The sequence below is a fragment of the Rosa rugosa genome, chromosome 6 (genome assembly GCF_958449725.1).
Source record: "Rosa rugosa chromosome 6, drRosRugo1.1, whole genome shotgun sequence".
Classification (NCBI taxonomy): Eukaryota; Viridiplantae; Streptophyta; class Magnoliopsida; order Rosales; family Rosaceae; genus Rosa; species Rosa rugosa.
This window is the reverse complement of record NC_084825.1, coordinates 12,954,959-12,962,353: the sequence shown is the minus strand read 5'-3', so window position 1 is coordinate 12,962,353 and position 7,395 is coordinate 12,954,959. Positions and strand designations below refer to the sequence as shown.

At 36.9% G+C, this 7,395-nt stretch overlaps 1 pseudogene; it reads right to left on the bottom strand.

Moving 5' to 3' along the window:
• Window positions 1-5,733: 5,733 nt before the first annotated feature.
• On the bottom strand, window positions 5,734-6,681 carry LOC133717425 (rust resistance kinase Lr10-like; annotated as a pseudogene).
• Between the last annotated feature and the right edge of the window lie 714 nt (window positions 6,682-7,395).

The window sequence follows — 7,395 nt, the reverse complement described above, 5'->3', positions numbered from 1 at the left end:
TCTATTGGTCTTCCACCTTTCCTAAATACTTCATACCTGTTAACGTAATTAGTGGCACACTACAATTCAAACACTTATTTTTCTATATACATAATTAGTTGTTATTTTTTCTATATACATATGTTTTATTAAATTTTTCTTTAATATATACTTAATTATTATGATGCAAGGCTTACGCCTTATGCCTTGAGGCTTACGCCTTGTTGAGGCTCTCCCGAAAACGCCTCGGGTTACGCCTCAGCGTTTTAAAACATTGGTTACTACGTAAGTTTACCTTGTCAAGTTATTTTAGTTTGTTCATCATATATGCAAGGTAAAGAGAAAGCATCTGTAAACTGTAATGGTACACAGAATAGTCACACAGATATTATGATTTCATTCACCAAAGATAGACATCATACTCGCAGAACTCTAAGATTAAGAGGACCCCTTGGATTCTTAACAGGATTTTCTGGTCTCTGTGTCCACGAAGAACTCCAGAAATATTCCAAACCATCAATTGAATCCTAGCAATCTTAACTCCGGCTGTTTTGATATGACAACTGAGTTTGGTTTGGCCAAACATGTATCAGTTCATAGCTTTCCCACTTTCTTGATTCAAACTGCGTCATGTATTTCCCACTTGAATTCGATGGATTTGCCCTGTAGTTTTAATTGGATGGACATGGACTGTTGAAGCCTAAGAGATGTTTAAGTAGATCTACATGGTTTGCTCATTGGTTTTGGTTGCAATTTTGTTTTCACTCTATGTCTACCTTTTATACTTCACTCGGTGCATTTTTTAACTATATAGATTAAACGATTCCTCAATCAAATATCTTGGAGGTTTCCAAATATTTTCTATAGCATGCTTGGAACTTTTACTGGTTTAATTTCAAATCAGGGCATCAGCATTTATGTGTTACACCTTATTAGTTCTCATATTCAAGTTGAATACTGAATGATGTAAACTAGCTCACTGTTTCTTCACAGAAAGCATGACCAAAATCATTAAGGAGATGTTGCCTCCAGATGTACGCGTCGCAGGAGATGCTCAACATCTTCTCATTGAGTGTTGTGTAGGTGAGAATAAATGAATATGTAGTTTAGTTTATGTTCTGCTAGTGACGTATTCATTCACAGACACTCTTTGCCAGATATACTCACGGGTACATTGTTGGTTTATGAGTAGTTCAAAGCCTTATCTGTATAACTTTAAGACAAATCCTTTTATGCGTGTGAAACCTATTTGTTTCAATGAACAGGGCCAGTTGAATTATTGGCGATGCATTTGCTGAGTTCTTTACAAATGGAATTCAATGGAATAATAATTTCTTAGTAGTTTCAATTGAATAGGTTTGAAGCAAAATTAAAGCAAACTTATGTTTCTGATTTTGAGGGATTTTGTTTCTAATACAAGTGTGCAATTTGTACCATTTGGGTATATTTTGTTTCTAATATATGTATGCCGTTTGTACCATTTGGGTTGATTATTAATTACCCTTTAGGTACTGATTAAACCTTTTTTGAGATTCATTGATGCCATTTACATATGTATTGCTATCCCTCATGTAGTTTGAAGTTCAATGTATTTCATTTGTTTGAATGCGTTCCTGAATCCCATACACTGTGCTTTTGTACTGTCTGGATGATAACTTGTAACAGATAATATTTGTCTGAACTGATTTAGTACTTATATCTTGCCTTTGCAGAGTTTATACAGCTTGCATTAACCGTCTTAATATATTTTGTTATATTCTTTAACAGAAAAATAATTTGAGCAAACTGGGTACTTGGGTAGTATTTCAACTTAAGAAGTGACATCAAGTATGAACCATGATGCATCCATATGTTTCTGTTTTTTTTTTTCTAGTAGCAGGACTGCAGCAGTTCAAAATAACTTTTATGATTTTTTTTCTTTTATGGTTTTTGTTGCAATTGCAATTGGACTTTAACCTTGTTATATGCATTAGCTGATCAAGTTTCTATTGAATGTGCAGAATAGGCAAACAGCTTTATTTTCTGCAACCCAGACTAAGAAGGTTTGTGCATTATATCTCAAACTCATAGCAGTTAGTCAATCTCTTGCTTTCCACATTATTTTTCATTGTTTTAGCATAACTTATTAACTTAATATGCTGCCATAGTTCAGTAGTTTTTAAACTGTTTTTGTCTCTTCTTTACATGACTGGATTGCCCATATGTTACATGAGTTACTTCTTATATATATTAATACTTTTCCCATTAAACCTGTAGGTTGAAGATCTTGCTGACTTTTCCTTCCAGACAACGCCTATGTATATAGATGTGGATGATGGGAGAACTAAGGTAGGAATCCAACTGGTCTTTTGGATTCCACACTAAATATTAAGTCCACTTCATACTCATATAGACCTATTTATTCTTGTATTTTAGCCATAATCTTTATAACCTGACAAGATTGTGTGCACTACAGGCCACGAATATAGGACTGCAACAGGGCTATTGTCTTGTGCCAAGTGCCAAGAGATTTTATTCTCCTATATTCTTTCCTGACGAGGAATCTATCAAAGAAAGTGATGGTCTTCTTCTCTGCTTGCAACTCAGTAAAATTCCACTCTGTTCAGCTCTTACTTGTTTTATTTTCCTCCTAAATGTACTCTTCAAGTACTAATTGAGGCATGTATTTCTGTCTTCATGATTAGGTTTCTTGGAAACAATAAGTTGAATGGCGCTCTCTCTGAATTGAAAAGCTCATCTCTTCTCAATGTGTAAGTACTTCAGCATGTTTTCCTTAAACATCATCATAATTCATTACACTTGGAGTTTTCTGATTTTTCTGATAAGTATGTTCTGTATTTGATGAACTCATCTGAGTCATCTCTTTGTTGATAAATATAATGTACTTACTTCGGCTTTATCTGAACTGTACAATATCGCTTCAAATTAATATGATGCAAAATCATATATCAGAGTATCGATAGGTTTGACCAATGCCTGAATTTTGATAATGGTCATGGTATTATTATATTTAATTGTATGAAACTATGAACTATGTAATTGATGTATTTGTCATGACATGTATGCAGAGATTTATCATACAATAATCTAGTTGGGAGCATTCCTTCTTGGGTCAACGGAACGAGTTTACAGCTGTATGTCCTGATATTGCAGTACATATTTATTTTTCTGTTTGCAACATGATTCTTTTTTTTTCCTAGCTTAATAACTGCATTACTTTTTTATATATCAATTTGTTAGTTTATCAGTGTCAGTTTTTCCAGCAATCATAACGATTTTGTTTTGGTAGGATGTCCTTGCATTTATATACTTTATACGATGACATTAACTTTGAGAATTTCTTTGGGTCTATTTGCAGTAATTTAGTTGCCAACAACTTCACCCTTGACAGTTCAAACAGCAGGTGATTATGTGCATCTTAGCTCACTTTCATTATATTGAACATTTGATTATGTATATGAGTTACAAGTCATTATCACACATGCCTGTCATTGTTTTGTGCTTTTGTTTCTCAATTGAGGCTGCATCCAAATCCGCGTGGTACTGGCTTAGATCCTGAATCAAATCTCTCATTATTTCAGTTCTGACTCAGGCTCACACTGTCAATCCAATGATCTATTGGCCGTATCATCATATGGTTTCCCAGATTTATTAACATGTTATGTTTGTTTCTCCCCTATTTTGGTGATAATCATGCATGCTTTTGTGTAGGAAGCTGTCAAGGGACAATTATGGAGATTACGTGATCCCCAGGGGAAGCCACCAGGTGTAATGCAATAGTACAGCTAGCTAGTTCGTATATTTAACTTGTGTCTAGTAGAAATTCTTCCTTCATTAAGTATTTGGACTTGTCTGCAGATTCAAATTAGTAGATATGGGCCATTTCGAACTGATGCTCATGATTAGGTTTGTGTACATGAGACAATGGTGGATTAGTGAAATTTCAATGAATGATTTTGGATGTGTATTTTATGGTTTTATGAATGGGCAATTTTAATTTTCAGATACATACATACCAATTGTAACAGGAGACTACTAATATGTGTTATCTCAAATTGCAAGCTACAACAAAGCACACCAAAATGTGTGGTTGCAGCTGAATAAAATCAACACAAAAAACAATTAGAAGTCTATTGTCTTTTTGGCATTGGGACGACAGAAAATTGTAGTCTAAATGGCAAAACAACAACATAAGTTAGACGAAAGTGTTGCCTAAAGCGTATAATAACAACAAATAAGTGTGGTTGGAATTAATCACAGACAATATAAAAGACCTAATAAAAGACCTTTCACACAACACTTAAGTGTCGTATGAATGTACCCTAGACCGACATTTAATTGTAGTCTGAAATACTTTACAACCACAGATAATTGTCGTTTAAAGTAAATTAGCACAACCTTTAATTGTTGTTGTATGAGAGAAGACACTACATACGAGTCTTCATATTTCTTATTTAAGGGCATTCAGACCACACAAATAAGTCTTGCAAATACGCTTCACACAATAGTATTTAAAAAAGACTGTGGTTGGTTTGTTTATTAGACAATACAAAACTGTTGTTTGAATGCTTTTAAAGATACAGATCACAATGTTCCCAAAATGCAAAATTCATCAGACAACACAAGACTTTTATTTTTTTATGTCGTCTGAAAAATCAGACGACAGAACACTTCTGTCGTTTGATGCCCCCAAGAGACGACACCGTACTAGACGACATATTTTTGTTCGTTCAGACGACAGAACTGTTCTGTCATCTGAAGGCCTTTTTGGCATAGTGCCATGCCGTCCAAAGGATGAGGACGAAGAATTATTAGAGGCCAAAGTGCCCTATTTAAGTGCAATATGAGCATTATTGTACTTAGCTCAATGCATAAGACCGGACATCTCATTTGCAGTGAACTTGTTAGCTAGACATAGCTCTGCGCCAACACGCAGCCATTGGACTGGTGTAAAGGCAATCTTTCGTCACTTAAAGGGTACGATTGATATGGGCTTGTTATCCCTACAAAGAGAAAAGGAATGATGGACGTTTGGGATCGGACCCTATATGCCAAAGTGGCGCCGTCCAAGGAATGGTCGCCGGCCATGACGCCTCCGCCTTCCATGGTGGCCGGCGCTTTCCTCCTCCCCTCCGTCAAAATGACAATGATGTTTTGATGGGTTTTGCTGATGCAAGGTACATCTCTGACCCTCACAAAGGTCGCTCCCAAACAGGTTATGTCTTTACCATGGAAAGCACCGCGATATCTTGGAAGTCTACAAAACAGACCCTTGTCGCTACTCCCTCAAATCATGCAGAGATTATTGCTCTACATGATGCCGTACGTGAATGTATATGGCTAAGGTCTGTAATTAGACACATTCGAGGAACTTGTGGTTTAAAGTCTACCACAGATGAACCTACATGCATTTATGAGGATAATGCAGCTTGTATTGAACAAATGAAGTTAGGTTTCATCAAGGGCGACAACACCAAGCATATATCGCCTAAGTTCTTTTACAATCAGCAACAACATGCACTTCTAAAGATTGAAGTGAATCAAATCTGATCAGAGGATAATGTAGCGGACTTATTCACTAAGTCGTTACCTAAATCCACATTCGAGAAACATGTTGCAAGTATCGGATTGAGAAAATTATCCGAACTCCCAAAATTGAAGTAATCAAGGAGAGTTGTTGACATCTAGGGGAGGCATGATGTCCACATGTACGTTCGATCTTGAAGAGTGAAGGACGTGTTGTACTCTTTTTCTCCTCCTCGAGATTGTTTTTGTCCCATAGGGTTTTTCACTCGAGCAAGGTTTTTAATGAGGCAACGATTGAAGCGTCACCACCAAGTTTGAGCAGCACAAAGGCGAGTGTTGAAGAATGTTGACTATTAGTGTGCCTTGTCAAACTAGGATTAGTTCTATAGTAGAAACAGGAGAGAAAAGTTCTAAAATTTCTAGTTCTAGTCGGAATAGGTTTCCTTGCATCTTATGGCAATGCACTTTGTAATCCCTCTATATAGGGCTCCTATTATCAATAATGGAACACACAATTCTCTTATCAATCTCTCTTGAATCCTTTATTCTAAAACAACTTCCTATACTTTTGTAAAACAGTTCTGGAGCCATGTATCCAAGGGTTCCTCTTGCACTAGTCATAGTTAAACTACTATCATCCAATGGACATAATCTTGCTAGCCCAAAGTCAGAAATCTTTGGAACAAAGTTATCATCAAGAAGAATGTTGTGTGGCTTGATATCAAAATGCAAAATTTTCATGTCACATCCTTGATGTAAGTAGTCAATACCACGAGCCACTCCAAGTGCAATTTGAAATGCTTCTCTGCAACTTAAAGAGATGATTCCTTGTTTAGGAAATATGTGTTTATCCAAAGAGCCATTTGACATATACTCATATAAAAGAGCACGCTTTGATCCCTCAGTACAATAGCCAATTAGTTGCACCACATTTACATGATGAATCCTTCCTATTGTAGCCCCTCATTAATAAAATCTTGCCCGTTTGCTTTCGATGTTCCCAACATCTTAACAGCAACAAGGCGACGTCTCCAGAGCTTTCCTTTATACACAGCGCCATAACCTCCTTCCCCCAATTTTTCCTCAAATCCTTTGGTCATTTTCTTTATTTCTGAGTAGACTCCTTATTGGCATGATGTTGTTGTGACTTTGCAAGAATTCTTCAATAACGCCATACATTGAAAGTGCCGCCTCTTTAACGTATAGATTAAAAAAAAAAAATCACACATGGAATCCCCTAGTATAATTTTTGTTGTAGTCCACGCTGATACTGTAAAGGACATATAAAAAATAATGTGATTAACGTTGAAGGATGTCGACATAATGTGTGCCTCTACAAACTAAGGTTTAGAGTTGTAATAGGAAAGTGTTCTAGGTATGCAATTGTATTCAGATTCTATTACCTTTTGGGTACCTTGTAACTCCCTATTTAAAGGGCTCCTATTATCAATAATAAACACAATTACAATTCTCCTACAACACGTTATCAGCACGAGCCCTAACCCTAGCCGAAAAAAAAAGAAAAAAAAACCTAAAACCCTAATCACCAAAACTGCCGAAAACCTCCAGCCGCAAGCCTACTGCCGCAGCTCCTAGCCCACGCTAGCCTCACTTGGCGCACCTGCCCCTACAGCACCTACGCGCCCCTGCGCACGCATCCCTGCTGCCCCTGCAGCACCAACGCACACCGACTGCATCCTTCTCCTTTTCTGTGCACGTCCGTCTGCTTGCAGGCTCCGAAACCTCTTGATTGGGACCTCAGATCAAAATTTTTCCTTCATCAAAGTTGTTCGTCTCTGCCTCTTCTATCTGACTTCCAAATTTCAGCCCCATTAGAGTCATTTTGAGACCTGTACACCATTCGAAGTGGGAGCTGTTCAGAAGCGAACC